General features: G+C 45.5%; 1 pseudogene across 1 annotated transcript in view; it reads left to right on the top strand.

Annotated features, from left to right (window-relative positions):
- The window catches only part of LOC144772269 (uncharacterized), a 236,995-nt pseudogene that overhangs the window by 150,284 nt on the left and 69,624 nt on the right, over positions 1 to 17,087 (top strand). Inside the window, exon 5 of the transcript XR_013599701.1 lies at positions 14,994 to 15,005. The product of XR_013599701.1 is annotated as an uncharacterized LOC144772269 (transcript). The remainder of the gene's footprint in view (positions 1 to 14,993; positions 15,006 to 17,087) is intronic.

Consider the following 17,087-nt stretch of genomic DNA (forward strand, 5'->3'; position numbering starts at 1 on the left):
TTCAACGCAATAATAGAACAAGTTAAAAAATTGATAACCAAAACACCTAAGCAAAATAAGAAAAGCTCCATAGGTTGGTTCAATCGAGACTGTACTAAAGCGCAGACCAACCTGAGGAAAGCTCTCGGAAACCCAAACAGAGATAAAACAAACATCCAAACTCTTCGACGGGAGTATAACACTGTCAGAAGTACAAGGAAAAAAGAATTAAAACAATCCTTGTGGAATGCTCTGCACAAGAGTGCACTTTAGAAAGACAGCCAGGCATTCTGGAAAATAGTCAAGTCTCCCTCGCTAACCGACTCCAACGGCCCAAAAATAGACGTGGCTATTGACGAGGATATGTGGGTGAACCACTTTTCAAAAATCTTCAAACTGCAACCCAATACCGAAGATCCCCAGTCTAACATCAATCCAGTAGTCTATCCTATATCACTGGAGGTTGATCTGCAGGACTTTGAAATGGCGCTATCCGCAAGCAAGTGTGGGAAAGCCCCCGGCCCCGATGGGGTCCCAGTCGACCTATTTAAACATCTTCCTGACCTTTGGGTACCAATAATTACAAGAGTTTGTATAGCAACAACGAAACTCGGCATGTTAGATTCATGGTCATCTTCCATCATGGTCCGAATCTACAAGAAGGGGGATCGACAAGACACTAAGTGTTATCGACCAATCTCCCTCCTCGACTCCTTGGGCAAAGTAGTTGGCAGAGTCCTCCTTGAAAAGCTACAACAATGGGTAGAAGATAAAAACATCCTTTCGGACCTACAGTTTGGCTTCAGGGAGGGCTTTGGAACCATCGAACAGGCCCTAAATCTAAGCCTGTTAACATCCAAATACACCCACGCTAAACCTGGTGCCATTTATATGGTATATGTGGATCTGTCCTCCGCCTTTGATTGCGTTTCGCATGCTAAGCTTTGGTCACTGCTGAGCGCAATGGGGGTAGATCCTCCCCTCTTGGACTTTTTAAGGGAGCTTTACAGTGAAGCCACGGCGAGAGTGAGGTATGGGACAAGAGGAGAACTGACGGCACAATTTAGAGTAGAGCGGGGAGTGAGGCAAGGCTGTGTCCTGGCCCCCTTCCTCTTCTCTCTCTATACAAATGGCCTAGAAGAGACCATGCTGAGAGGGGGGAGGGACCTCCCAAGAGCAAAAGATCGCTTGAACCCCGCGCTACTTTATGCGGACGACGCAGTCATTTTAGCTCAAACCCCCATTGAACTGCAGAAATCTTTATCCAAATATGCAGATTTTATGGGTGCCTTGGACTTGCACATTAACGTCAAAAAAACTTTTGTCATGGTAGTTGGCGGACCAAGAAAAGCAACTAAGTCCATCTTTCTGAAGGATCAAAAAATTGAAAAGACCTCACAATATCCCTACTTAGGTATTATGATAGATGACGCCCTAAACTGGAAAGCGGCGGTTGAGGCCAGGAGACATCTATTCAAACGAGCGATCATGGCGCTGATGAAATTCTCAAATAAACTCGGAAAAAGACCTCCAGTAGAACTGCTACAGATTTACGCTGCGAAATGCCAAGCCATCGCACTATACGGTGCAGGGATCTGGGGACATACACCCACTGGCTCTATACAAAAAGAAGAAAATATCTTCATGAGATTCCTTTTATCAACTCCACGAGGCACCTCCACTTACGCCTCACATATAGAATTGTGAATCTCATATATTGAAGATTTAATTAAAATCCAACCACTTATGCTTTGGAGGCGAGTCTGGTTGTCGGAAAAAAATAGCTTGACCAAAAGCATCTTACAGGATACTATGGAGTTGGACCACGCCGACAAAATAGCTTGGCTCTCCTATGTAAGACACTTCTTTACCGACCTGGGTTTACAACAATATTACTACAAACCAGAAAACCTAAAAGACATATCCAAAAAAGATCTGAAACAAACTGCATTGAGCCACCTGGAATCCCTGACACAGCAGTCTCCGAAAATTCAGCCATATTTGACCTTAGAGATCACCGCATATGAAAGGATGCTCCTAACAAGGTTCAGAATGAACCTTTTCTTCAGATTAGTGACATTTCCGGAAAAAAATAACTGGAATACTCAGATGGCCCCGTGCCCATGTGACGATCTTTCCCAACAGACCACCATCCACACAATACTGTTTTGTAAGTTTTTCCACTCCCATCGAAAAATATGGCTTATCCCTTTATTAAAAAAATGGGGCTACAGACAATGTCGTCCAGCTATGTTGGCACTTCAATCTTTGGACTCTGAATCCACTGTGTACCACGTACTAAATTTTCTAAAGTGTATCATGAGGCACAGAAAAAATCTGTAAAACAAAGGACCAATTCATATTCCGCGTAAACTGTTGGCATCTTCATTTTTTAATTGTATATTCAATTGTACCATTTTACTGTGAATGTTTGTATATTATGACATCTTTTATGGTTTTGCAAACGCTAAAAAAAGAATAAAGATTATTATTATTATTATTACCTGGTTTAGCTATAGGGGAGATGGGCCGTGGACTCCCTCCTTGGACGTCACCTACCCAGTTGGTCTTTAGACAGACTTCCTTTCGTCTCTCCTGTCGTCTCTTCCCGCATCCTCACCCAGTCAGTCAAATACACTTTATTCGATTTGTTAAAATCATAAAAGGAATAAAACATTTATATACATTTAAAAATCACATATTACATACATATACACGATCATAAAAATTATTGTGGGTGCGTACATTAGGCAGAAGTGAAGATAGATGTAAACATGTACACCATGCAAACGTTATACTAATATTGCGTGCTAAAACTGTACAAAATCACTCAGTGGCCTCTTTTGGATTTAATTCTATAGGCCGCCACTAAGAAGCTAGCTACACAGAAAATAACCCGGTTGCTACGCAAGGACTGTAAATAAACTAAGGCAGGCCTAACCTGGATAAACCCTGCATCCTCACCCTATTTATGTCTCTCCTTCTCTCCTCTCTCAATGTATTGAGACTGAACTATTTTGTCTGATGCCGATGGAGCTACCTGGTTTAGCTATAGGGGAGATGGGCCGTGGACTCCCTCCTTGGTCGTCACCTACCCAGTCGGCCTTTAGACAGACTTCATTTTGTCTCTCCTTGTTGGCTCTTCCCCCATCCTCCCTTTCTCACCTTCCCTGTCCCCTCCCCTCTTAGCTCCATTTATTTTGCCATCCATGTTCCTTAAATGTTTCCTATTGAGACCTAGCTATTTGGCCAGAGACCGATGGAGCTACCTGATAGCTATAGAGGAGATGGATTTTGGGACTTCCCCTTGACCGTCACCTACCCAGCCGGTCTTTGGGCAGACTTTCCTTCGTCTTTCTGCCATATCTCCCTCCCATTTTGTTTCCTGCGAACCTCTTCCCTCGACACTTGAGACCGAACTACTTTGTCTGATGCCCGATGGAGCTACCTGGTTTAGCTATAGGGGAGATGGACCGTGGATTCCCTCCTTGGTCGTCACCTACCCAGTCGGTCTTTAGACAGACTTCCTCTCGTCTCTACGGTTGTCACTTCCCTTATCCTCACTTTCTCACCTCACCTATCCCCCACTTCTTTTCTCTCTCCTTTCTTTCCTCTCCTAATGTAGTGTTGACTGTTCGTTGTAAGGTGTACTTGTTGAACTTTTTCTGTTTTACTGTTAAACCACATTGTTGCACTTCCTTTCGTCCCTCCTGCTGTCTCCTCCCGCATCCTCCCTCTTTTTATGTCTCTCCTTCTCCCCTCTCTCAATGTTTTGAGACTGAACTTTTTTGTATGATGCCTGATGGAGCTACCTGGTTTAGCTATAGGTGCGATGGGCCGTGGATTCCCTCCTTGGTCTTCACCTACCCTGACAGTCCTTAGATAGACTTCTTTTCGTCTCTCCGTATTGTCTCTTCGCTTATCCTACCTTTTTCACCTCCCCTGCCCCCTCCACTACCTCTCTCTCTCCCCTCTCCTAATTATATTGCCTATTCTTTTTGGGGGATTTATTGTGTAATTGTTGAACTTTTTCTGTTACATTGTTGATTCTCATGTAAAGCGCTCTGATGCCTCTGGGTCTAGCCAGCGCTATATAAAATTATTTAAATAAAATAAATAAATAAATAAACAAAAATAATTTTGGCTGTGGTTTTGTTGGTCTTTCACCTTCAGATAACTACATATGAAATAACTCTCACTCTTTGCATAAACAATAAATGTAAGTTCAAATATTGGGTGGGAAATGCACTCTTACATTCTGGAAACTCAAATGGTTTTGGCAATCTCTCTGCAGTTGTCTTTCTGTGTGTAGTCAGAGAAGAATCTTGATTGGCAGAGTATAGAATAGTGACTTTTCTACTTATAGTGCTATGCGGTCCCCTCTTGGGACTGCAAAAGCACTTATGACTTTGCAAGCCATTAATAGTATAAAAGTCAGTAAATGATAAGTGTCACTCATTTGACTGTAGAATTTCACAACTAAGTACACTGAAAATATGAAAATGTCAGACACAAGCAATCTGAAACCTTGGCAGCTATGCATAAGCCAGATGAAAACGTGGAAATGTCACAGAGTCAAACTATACACCTGGCAGCTCATGTATATAAACGCTTCATTACAATGCACTGCAGGCTCCGGCTGAAATAAACAGCAGCACTTGCAGCTGAAGTGTATTTCCCATGCAGTGTAAACGTCCCATCCTGGCGAAGTCCTCTTTGGTGACTACAGAGAGGGGAGTGTGAGAGACGGTACAAACTCCACACAATATTCTTTCAATTTGGTGTTTGTTGGTTTATTGTCGCTTGTGTTCATAACAGTTTATTTGTCACTTCTCGGCCAGCCTTCCGTTTAGTCCGTTGTCTCTTTCAAATACGCTAAACTGGCAGTGATGTGTTTCCTCTTCCGGGTTAGTCAGAGCAGAGACAGCACCAGCGGTGAATACAATGGGTTCCAGTCTCTTCGCTCTTCCTCGGCTCCTGCAGCTGTAGGGGCGGAAGGAACCTCGGTCTGTGCGGTGACCTTCACCCTCTGACCCCGGACGACACCCCCGGCCTCGGATTGTCATCTTCACCGTCCCAGGCCGAGGGGGAGAGGGCTCTGAGCAGGGGTCTGAGCAGGTAGAGTCTACAGACCCCCCCGCTTCAGACAACCTAAACTCTGCACCCCCCCCCCTTCAAGCCATGGCCTCTCCTCTGCAGCCTCTCCCCTCCCCCCTCTCCCCTCCCCCCTCTCCCCCTCCCTCCTCTCCTGTGCAGCCTCTCCCTCTTCCCCCCTCTCCTGTGCAGCCTCTCCCCTTCCCACCTCTCCTGTGAAGCCGCTCCCCTCCTCTCCTGTGCAGCCTCTCCCCTCACCTCTCCTGTGCAGCCTCTCCCCTCCCCCCACTCCTGTGCAGTCTCTCCCACCTCTCCTGTGCAGCCTCTCCCCTCCCACCTCTCATGTGCAGCCTCTCCCCTTCCCTCCTCTTCTGTGCAGCCTCTCCCCTCCCACCTCTCCTGTGCAGCCTCTCCCCTCCCACCTCTCCTGTGCAGCCTCCCTCCTACCTCCTCTCCTGTGCAGCCTCTCCCCTCCCACCTCTCCTGTGCAGCCTCTCCCCTCCCCCCACTCCTGTGCAGCCTCTCCCCTCCCCCCTCTCCCCTCCCTCCTGCCTCTCCCCTCCCCCCTCTCCTGTGCAGCCTCTCCTCTTCCCTCCTCTCCTGTGCAGCCTCTCCCCTCCCCCTCTCCTGTGCAGCCTCTCCCCTCCCACCTCTCCTGTGCAGCCTCGACCCTCCCTCCTGTGCAGCCTCTCCCCTTCCCACCTCTCCTGTGCAGCCTCTCCTCTTCCCTCCTCTCCTGTGCAGCCTCTCCCCTCCCCCTCTCCTGTGCAGCCTCTCCCCTCCCACCTCTCCTGTGCAGCCTCGACCCTCCCTCCTCTCCTGTGCAGCCTCTCCCCTCCCACCTCTCCTGTGCAGCCTCGACCCTCCCTCCTCTCCTGTGCAGCCCCTCCCCTCCCACCTCTTTCTCTCACCAGAATTATATTATCTTGCTTTTTATTGCCTCTGTGCATGGATTTATTTCGAAAATGGGCGAGAAATAAGAGACTTTAGCCTTGGGTGCCAGTGTTTGAATGGGTGCAAACTGTGTGAGTGAAGTATAGCTTGTGATGTAATTCTTGTGGTGTTCTATCTGTTCGCAGAGTCTGCTCAAACCACCAGAGCAAGTGTGCAGCTTCGTCTGTGCACTAGTGTAGGGAAAAGTGAGAGAGAAGATGCGCTCATGCTTGCAGGTGGAGACCAACCCGTTTTGGTCTCTCTTGGATGTGAGCATTGGAAGGGCCCAGACATGAGATGATACCACTCTTGGGGCGGGTACATTCTTTCATTATCTACAGCATGGGTGCTCCTAAACATTTTAACAGGAGTGACAACATCTGTATTGGGGTGTGGGGACTCCACTTTTTTGAGTTTGAGGTCTGGATTTTTTTTCCATCTGTTCTTACACTGAAAAAGTACCTTCACTCAGAGCATTATCCGTCATCCAGACAATTATGGGATGACGTTGTGGGTATCTCACTAATTGGGCTCATCTTTTTACGTTCTTGATTGTCAAAAGAGAGGTGCTACAGATGTAACCACATCAAGGCCGATGAAACTCAGGGATGGCTTTGCATGAAGCAGTCAGACCCTATGTTACTCAGGCAGTGAGAAACATCTGTTTTGCAGCAGTCCCTCTTCAATTTTTAAATGATGACATACTGCCCACTTTGTTGTGTTGCAGCATTCAGAAACCTCCACTAAATGCTTCAGGTGTCTTAGGACAACACCTCAGTTAGCATTTTCCACAGTAAATGATGCCTATAGCATTTTCACTGACTAGGTTGGTGTGATGCAGTTGTTCTGAAGTAGTGTAATCAAACAGTGTCACCTCCTGGAAGGTTGCAACTTCTTTAATTTTCTAATGAAGTTAGTGCAACTCTTTGTAAAATAATGTGTTTGGCTTGAGCTAACTTGCACTGTTTCTATTGTATTTACTGGCCTGGATGGAAAACACACACTAAGCAGCGCTGTGCAGTGCTTGTAGCGCTTGTTTATTTCCTATACCCTCTGGGTGTATGTCCATGGTCTCACAGTAGTACTTTTATGGGGCAGTAATCTCCCCACCCCAGCTAAACCTTTTAGTAGTTGAGGGTTGCATGTTTTATTGGCTTACTTGTTGCATTTTACTGTGTTTTTTTCCTATTCAGTTTCAAATTTCACCAGCAACCCCTGGTCTGTGGTGTAACTCAGGGCTACAGTGAAATGTGGGATTACGTTGCTTTTTCTCTACTGCCTTATCTTGGATCTATCACCTGTCTATGTATGAGGTCACATGCTTTTCTACCTGCAGACAGAAAATAACACACAAGGCCCTTATAGCTGACCATTTTGTGTTTTACTCCAACCAAGATGCTAGGTTGGCATTGTTCGCTTAGACTTCATAGATTAAATAAAATGCTAGATGCAACCAAAATGTAGCAAGCAACGATAACTGGAGGGCAAACAAAAAGTGCAGGAGGCAACAACTGGCAAGCAACGATGACAAGGAAGCAACAATGACTGGAGGGAGGATTTAAAAAAAATAATACCTGAATCTAAGCCTGAGTCGTGGAAGAGCACCAATAAAGCAATTAATCAGTACCATGTCTGGGGTGTGGCCAAGACTCTTGCTAGTGGAGCGCCATGCTGGGCCCAAACACTAGGCTGTCACGATTGCAGTCATCCTGTCTGCTGCTGAGCCCGCTTACTGGAGGATGTCCGAAGTCCCTGTCGCCATGCTGTGGGATTGCTAGATGAGGCAAGGGCACCGCCTGAAGCCTAACTGTGGCACAAACATTGTGAGCGGTCTGCGGCGTTCCTGGGTCACTTGGGCTCTTGGTCGGAGCCCGCTTGACATACACTGGCTGGTGAGCCCTCTGGAGCCCTGCCTGAGGGGCACTGTGCCCAACCTGAACCCTTCTTCCTTCCAAATAATCCTTGTCGGAGCCTCCCCCCATGACAACAGGCCTACCAGGGGGCTCAATGGCTGCTGCTGTCTGCATACTCTTAACCTGAGTGGGTGCGATCCAGGATCGTTGTGGCCCGTGCTGCCTGAGGTGAGGCACGCGGTGTGCCCAGTGGCTGGTACTTGGTTATGTTCTGTTAGTAAGCTTTTAAAGCACACTTATACCCAAGGGTGTCCAGGCGCTGAGAACTGCCAAACTGGTTTCCAGAAAGAAGAGGGTTATTCGGAAAACAGCCATGTATTCAGCCCGTTCCTGAAGGAAAGGATCTCGGTGGTGTTCCTCAGATGCACTGGTAGGTTGTTCGAGGCTTTTGTAGCACAAACGTTGAAACTACTTCCGCCCCAGTTAGCCCTTTTCACTCTGGGGATGACCACTTGCTTTGCTTCCGAGGAGCGCAAAGTTCTTCCGGGGACATACCATTGAAGGCGTTTTCTCAGATAATCAGGGGCACTGCCCCTCAAGGACTTAAGGACCGTGCTAAGCTCTTTGAATTGTGCACGTTGTTTTACGGGGAGCCAGTGAAGATGTCGAAGTCCATTTCTAACTGAGACAAACCAAGGTGTGCCCGTTATTAGCCTGGCTGCCGCATTTTGCACCAGCTGGAGTCTGTTCAGATGTTTCTGGTGGTATGAGTCAAGGCGCTGTACCCTCCAATGAGTACAAGAAGCTCTGAGGCCACTTCCTCCCATTTGAGACCAGTACTGTCGTGTTTTGGCAGCTCCTGAGTTAGCGTTTAGCACAGCTACACAGTCTTTTCTGTTAACTTGACCAAAACGAACGGGGGCCATTTTGAATCCCTCTGACTTCCGTTTTCTATGAACACGCTGCCTCGTGGTCAGTGTGCCCTTTTGTCCTTTCTTGATACCCATGGTCCCTTATTCTGCTCGGCAACAGGCTATTTTTAGTACTGGTCAAGCGCACATGCGCATCATGCATTTACTGGTCACTCTTTAGGAATGTTGGTACTAACTGACCAGTGCTATTTAACTCCTCCCACATGCTGGCTGTGTTCCAAAAATGACCTTATATGTACCTAAAATGTGTAACTTGTGACCGCCTATCTTTTTATTGCTATTAAACTGTATAAAAGAGGTCGCGCACCAATGTTCGGTGTGCTACTTCTTACATTGCCGAAGGGTGCGGTAGGAATGTATCACCACCCCATGGGGTCTTAATAAACTTGTCTTTTACCTTTTCCAGTGTCCGTGCCAACTTCTATACTAAGGTGTTTGAGAGCTTAGCAGAGCATGTAGGCCTGATTTGAACCCAACACCACAATTGGCGACCACGAAGGGACTCATCGGCGACTCGGATGCCCGAAGGAGAGGTCGTGACGAAGGTCAGGAAACTCGCCATGGACGCGTACGCTGCCACTGAGTGACCCAAGTCTTGGCACCCACGGTGTGTTTTTCCTTCCTTCCGATCTGACCTTCCAGGTGGCGCCGGTCTCCGACTGAGATTCTGATCTTGGATTGTCGTGATGTGCCGTTTTGGCTGATTTGACCACAGAACTTGGCAGTTGGACTTTGGACGTTTGAAAATATTTGGTAAGCTTTTGATTGGTGAGGTAGTCTACTGACACTTACTGTGGCTTTTTGAATTTTGAATTTGAATTTGAATTTGTTTGAAGTTAGCTAACGTTTGAATCTTTGAATTTGAATTTGAATATGTGAAGTGCACCTCACATAGGCAGGCATGTAGGGATATTTCTCTGATTTATTTGATTTGAACGGTACACCGCGTTAGGTGCCATTTTTTGTAGTATCGCGTTCTCGTGGTACTTTTTGAAACATGCCTGTTTTTAGCACACTCCGCAGGATGTGCTGTTCTGAAAATGGTACCAATTATCGATTAAGTAAAAAACAGCCGGCTCCCCCAGAGGGGACTCCAAATCGTGAAATGTATGTCAAATTCGGTATTCCACCAATAATGTATAGTACATTATGGCATAAGTATACTAAGACTGATCGTGAATTACAGTGGCCACTATATGGATCGTTTGACCTTCGAAAGGTACAATATGTAGAGCAGTGTTTGTTTCAGCGAAGGTCTAGACAAGATATGTTTGATTGTGTGCGTATGTGGGAGAAAGAGGTGCGTGAACGAGCGAAGCGTGAGGAAGCCTTGGCGGAGAAAGTGCAGCGGAAAGCTGCACATGACAAAGCTTTACAGCTACAGGAGAAGGAATTACAGGAAAAGAAAGAGAGGGAGAGACGAGAACGCAATTTACAGGTTAATGGTCAATTCCCTATCAGGCGTCCTCTTTATCCAGTCCTTACTAATGAAACAGATGATTTTTCATTACTAGATCGTTGTCCGCCTCCGTACGTCGCACCTACGGCTCCGAACGAGGAATCAGACGAGGATAGTGATCGAACACAGCGTACCAGGTTACATGCAGAGCGAACTGCGGAATTACGTTCGTTTGCACGAAAGCTAAATATTAATACTGTTACTGTTTCTGACATTACTGCGAAAATGGAACAGTGGTCTGATCAGGAGCGACTGTATTTTTTAGATCATTTTGGAGATGAGGTTGTTGAGCGGTACAGAAAATATTCTCTCGAGTTAGAACCAAAGGAGATATCCGAGGGTCGTGAGAATTTTCGTAAAGGTCTTTTTGTTCTTTCAGATGCGGACGACTTCTTCAAGCGTTTGATTCAACTGCGAAATGAGGCGACACGACTACGGGAGTTGGAAAAGTCGAAGAATTCGTCTGCGTCCGGAGCGACGGGGATATCCAAAGAATGCCCTATCTTTGAAACAGATAAGATCGCTGCGATTAATGTTAGACCTATGCGAGAAGCTGCGCCTTTGTATGTCCCTCATAAAGGGGATGGCACAGATGATGATAAAAGATCCAAAGATGCGAAAGGGTATTTTGTATATAACTGGGTTTATACGCCTTGGAATAGAGCAGATGTTATGGCGCTTAAGAATGCTTTACCTGATCCCCGTAAAAATCCTGCGGCTTTTTATGAAAATGTTGAAAGCGCGATTTTTTCGTGTATTATGACGTTAGTTGATATTGACCTGTTTTTCGGGTTGATATTGCCTCCTGATATGTGGAGAGCGATTCGTAAGTTTGATGACCTCACGACTCTCGGGGCCACTTGGAAAGATCTTGTTCAGGCTGATTTAGATAGAGAACCAGCATGTAAGCCGTGTCAATTAATATTAGACCTTCCACAGGCCATACTAACAAAATTAAAGACTCTTGCTCCCGCTAAAAAGATTGATTGGACTATGTTAACTTCTTGTAAACAAAAGATGGATGAATCGGTTTCTGATTTTTTCTCTCGCTTCGAGGAAGCGTTCCATGATTACAGTGGTCAATCATGGACAGAAGATACAGGCAGGCACTTATTCGTTGATAAGTATGTGGCTAATCTCCTACCGGAGATTGCGAAACGATTAAAAGCGAGTGAAAGTTCATGGACCACAGCAACCCCTGCTTCTTTATTGACTATGGCTCAATATTATGAACGACAGGAATTGGAGGCAAAAGAAAGTAGTGAAAAGAAGGCGAAGGATTTGAAGACGAAGGTAATGTTAGCTCAGGTTCAGGCTACGAGAGGAAACAATAGAGGAGGGCGAGGATCGTACAGTAATGATCCTCCCCCTCGTTCTGACATTTCTGTGAATCAATGTGCATACTGCAAACAGTTTGGGCATTGGATTGCAGACTGTCCGGTGTTTCGAGAGCAGCGTAATTTGAGGGGACGAGGAAGTGGGAGGTCTAGAAATAATTATGGGGGGTCAAGAGGAGGCTATGGAACGAATGATCGAGGAGGTTATGGCACGAATGATCGCGGAGGATATGGAGCAAGGGGTCGTGGTCAGACAGATTATAATACGTTTGATAATCGTAATCAATATCAGATAAATGAGGGTGGTTCTGCTGAGCCACGGGATGAGCACTATGCATAGGATTGCGTAGGATGGGGTGTGGAATCGGTTGAGGTACCAGTTGATCAAAGGGGTCCATATATAGAAGCACATGTTCTGGGTTCTACTGATCAATTTCTGGTCGATACAGGAGCTACTCGTAGCGCTTTGTCCAAATACTTGGTTCCAAGGGCTCCCCTGTCTGGCGAGGTAATTACAGCTATAGGGTTCGATGGAACACCTACTTCTAGCCCACTGTCTCAACCAGTTGCATTTCATGTTGATAACTTTGCTGCCCTTTGTCCCTTTTTGTTGTCTCCAAATACACCAGATAATATTATGGGACTCGATATGTTAAAACACTTTCGAGCCACTATTCGCTGTGCCCCAGAAGGAGTGCGAGTTGTGTTGAATGAGAATTACCCAGAATTAGAGCGAGTGTGTTTTCTCCATGAATCTGAAGTACTGGCCTCCTTACCGAAAACGTTGTGGGCCACTTCCGATATGGATGTAGGGCAGATGATAATTCCTCCAGTACGTATTACTGTAAAGGAGGGAGTATCTCTACCACGTGTCCCACAATATAAGATTTCCCGAGAGGGTGAACTTGCTTTGATACACATTGTAAATGATTTGATTTCGGCAGGAGTAGTTGAGGAAGTCCCCTACAATGTTTGCAATAGCCCCATTTTACCGATCCTTAAAAGAGATACAGATGCTAAGGTTTACCGTTTCATTATTGATTTGAGGGAAATAAACAAGATAGTAGTGCCTCAATACCCGGTGGTGTCTGACATCACCACGTTGCTTACGTTGGTTCCATCGACGGCAACTACTTTTACAGTCATCGATTTGAAGAATGCTTTCTTTTCGATCCCTGTACATTCTGATAGTCGATATCTATTCGGCTTTACATTAAACAATAAATCGTACAGATTCTGTCGAGTTCCTCAAGGCTATACTGAAAGTCCTAGCATTTATAGTCAGGCATTAAAAAGACAGCTTGATTCCTTTGAATTACAAGATGGAGTGGCTCTTATTCAATATGTAGATGATATCTTACTTGCTGCAGACACGCCAGAACAATGTGAGAAGAGTACCTTTTCCTTGCTTTCCTTCCTGGCCAAACATAATCATAAAGTTTCGAAGAAAAAGCTGCAATATTGTAGACCAAAGGTGACCTACCTCGGTCATCTTTTGTCTAAGGAGGGCCGTGCATTGACACCAGATCGAATTCAAGCAATCCTAGACACACCAGTTCCTGGCACCCAGAAGGATGTTCGTGCTTTTATAGGTTTGACGTCTTTTTGTAGGCAATGGATATTGGGTTTTTCATATATTGTTAAACCATTGTTGGCATTGTTGTCCAAAGATACACCGATCCCCATTGAATGGACGGATGAATGTCAGAATGCTTTTGAACAATTGAGACAAGTTCTTTGTTCTGCACCAGTGTTAGGTACACCTGATTACACGAAGATTTTCACATTGTATGTACACGAGAAGGATGGGTGCGCATTGTCAGTGTTAGTGCAGACACACGGAGACAAACAGAGGCCTTGTGCATACTTCTCGGCGGTACTCGACCCTGTGGCTCGAGGATTGCCTGGATGTTTTCGAGCAGTTGCAGCAACAGCAGTTGCGATACGACAAAGTGAGGGAATAGTTTTGTCACACAAATTGTTGGTGTTAGTTCCCCATGCGGTAGATGCGTTACTGAATCAAACGAAAACACAGCATCTAACCAGCGCCCGTTTGACAGGATATGAGCTAACATTGTTGGCGCCGCACATCACACTAAAACGATGTACGACACTGAATCCTGCTACTTTACTGCCGGATCCTGTTGCTGAGACTCAGAAGGAAGAACAACATGATTGTGTTTTTCTGACTGAGGAACAGACAAAGGGTCGTATCGATTTACAGGATACACCATTTCCAGATGTAGATGGGGAACTGTGGGTTGATGGATCGTGCGTGAGGTTACCAGATGGTACGACTTCTGCAGCCTACGCGATCACGACACTTAAGACAGTTGTAGAAGCAGCACGAATACCCCAGAAATCGGCTCAAGCAGCTGAACTGATAGCCTTAACGAAAGCATGTGAGTTAAGTGCTGGACTATGTGTGAACATTTACACGGATAGTCGTTACGCTTTTGGAGTAGTGCATGATTTTGGCCTACTCTGGAAGGAACGAGGATTTTTGACTTCACACGGAGTACACATCATGCATGGAGAATTGGTACGCGATCTCCTGAATGCACTGTTATGCCCAAAGAAAGTTGCAATAGTCAAGTGCAGTGCACACAAAAAGGTGACGGACAAAATAGGGCAAGGCAATGCTTTCGTAGATCGCATTGCGAGAGAGACCGCTATGCTGCAAAATAATTTCCCCATGTATGTGGTGAAGTCACAAGCCGAGCGGTGGCATGATGCTAGAGAAGAAATATTAGATATACAGAAGTCAGCATCTGAGGCAGAACTTACGAAATGGGCCACTGAAGGAGTATTGGATGATGAGGGTTGCTGGCGTAGTAAAGATATGGAGAGATGGAAACTACCCATGGCCTATTTACAAACAATGGTGCAAATGACACACGGGCTGGCACACATTGGAGCTTTCGCAATTATTAAATTGCTTACACGAGTTTGGGAAAATGCTGATATTGCAAGCACGGCTAAGAGAGTAGTACAGACTTGTCTGATATGTTTACAGCACAATCCTGGACAAGGGACTTATACTCCCAAAGGAGGGTTTGTTCCACCTACTGCACCATTCGAAGTACTGCAAATGGATTACATCCAGCTGGAGCGCTGTAATAATCTCAGGTATGTCCTAGTGGTGGTGTGTGCTTTCAGCAAATGGATTGAGGCTTACCCTATGAAAGACAATACAGCATTGACAACAGCTAAGGTGTTACTCAAAGAGTACTTCCCGCGCTATGGTGTTTGTAAACTTATGTGGAGTGATAATGGTCCTCATTTCATTGGGAAAGTAATGGAGTACATCCTGAAAGGATTGGGAATCAGACAACGATTCCACGCAGTCTTTCACCCACAATCAGCAGGTTTGGTCGAGAGATACAATGCAACTCTGAAACTGAAGCTAGCAAAGATAGTGGCATCCACATCTCTGAAATGGCCGGATGCTTTGCCTCTGGCATTGCTGTCCATTCGATCAGTCCCACATTCTCGATCTGGCCTCACACCCTATGAAGTGGTGTTTGGAAGGCCAATGAATATTTGGGGAGTTCCAAAACCTCGTTTAATACATGATGTGCCTTGTATAATGATGAACGATTATTTGGCACGATTAACAAATGATTTGCTTTCTATTCATCAACAGGTTCGAGAGGCGCTCCCTGATAACTCCACTGGTGAGGCTCACGATCTCCGCCCTGGGGACCACGTGATGGTCAAAGTATTTGAGCGATCCAGCAGTTTGGAACCGAGATGGCATGGCCCTGAACAAGTGCTGCTGGCGACGCGAACTGCTGTGAGAGTCACCAACAAGAAGCGGTGGATACATTCAACGCACTGCCGACGTGTCTCTCCGGATCTGGTGAGCCCTGTGATGCTATCCGACTACAGAAAGATTTTGGATACAGAAAAAAGCCCAGCTGTCACGCCTGATGAATTGGAGGGAGCCTTCCCGGACCACGTTGTTTCTGATAAAGTGAAGTACAATCTACGTCCCAGGAAATAAGATTCCCTTTTGTGTTTTTGAAACTGGTTGGTAACCGCTCTGAGGTTTGTGAAACGGAAGCCGGGAATATCAAGGGGGGGGGATCAGTTCTACCCAGTGTAGCGACACCCGTCTTGAATCCCGGAGAACAAATCAACGGCAGCCTCGGTCCAGAACCATCGTTTTTATTTTTCCGCTTAGTGTTGCTTTTGAAGAATATTGTTTTGTGAACTATGGCATCTCCTTCGACACGAAAAGGGAGAATTCTTGGTGCTGTTTTTTTTGTCTTAACCGTAGTGGTGATTGCAGTATTAGCTTGGACTATAGAACTATTGTTTCCTGTACGAGAACATTTGCTGCCCACCACTCCGAGTCCATCTGAACATTTTCATTTTACTTTGCCTTTTCACGAGGAAAGACATAGGCAGACTTACTTGAATAACAGCTTTATTCAGATTTTGCATCATACTCACAACATGACCAACATGTCCAATTGTTGGGTATGTGGAATGTTGCCCGGACATCAGAAGAAGGGAGGAACACCACTCATTCCTCTCCCGTTTTCTCATAATGGTTCTTGTCATGCTTGGTACACTCTTCTCTTCACCTTGAGATGGCCAACGAAAGGTGGACTACTTTTTCGATTGAATAAAATATGCTATAACGATAAAGATGGCTATCCACACGCTGAAGGAACTAAATTTGAATGGGAAGAGTATCGTCCGGACAATGTTTCTACACCTCGTGTATATACGAATCAAAGATTTATAAATGTGACGAATTTGCATATGATAACAGTCATTGATACAAAAGCAGATTTGTGTATTAGAAATAAAGGTACAATCCCTGTAGGTCGCAGTGAATGTAATATTACACTTACCTTTGATACACCGATTGGAATTGCATTTGTAGCTTCACGTAACACATATTTCATTTGTGGAAATAAGGGATACCATCGTCTACCATTGGGATGGTTGGGAACATGTTATATAGCTTTTGTATTACCACCTGTGTTTATTGCTCCTCCCATGTATCACAATGATTACGTTCTGTACCATGATTTCGTGCTGAACAGAGTTAAACGAACATTAGATCTTGACGAAATTGATCAGACTGATACCACTTTACAACAATATGTAGATTTCAACTTGGGGTTATTTTCATTTGTAGGAGCTGCACTGAATAGCAGGAAGATAAGGCGGCTTACACGTGTGGTGGAAGCTGTCGCCAATGAAACTGCCTCTGCTTTAGGGAATATTACTGAGGAATTGCAAATTACCAGAATTGTAGCGCTCCAGAATCGAATGGTTTTAGATGTGATACTAGCTGATAGGGGTGGAGCATGCCGCGTTATCGGGAGTAGTTGTTGTGTGTATGTGCCAGATAACTCACCTTCTGTGTATGATCCAATTACGAAATTACATAAGATAGCTGCTGAGATCCATCCAGAAAATGGAGCATGGACTTTTTCTGGGTGGTTCTGGACTCTGCTTACTACTTGGGGTTGGAAATTAT

This window comes from Lissotriton helveticus, chromosome 8 (genome assembly GCF_964261635.1).
Source record: "Lissotriton helveticus chromosome 8, aLisHel1.1, whole genome shotgun sequence".
In the NCBI taxonomy this organism is placed as follows: Eukaryota; Metazoa; Chordata; class Amphibia; order Caudata; family Salamandridae; genus Lissotriton; species Lissotriton helveticus.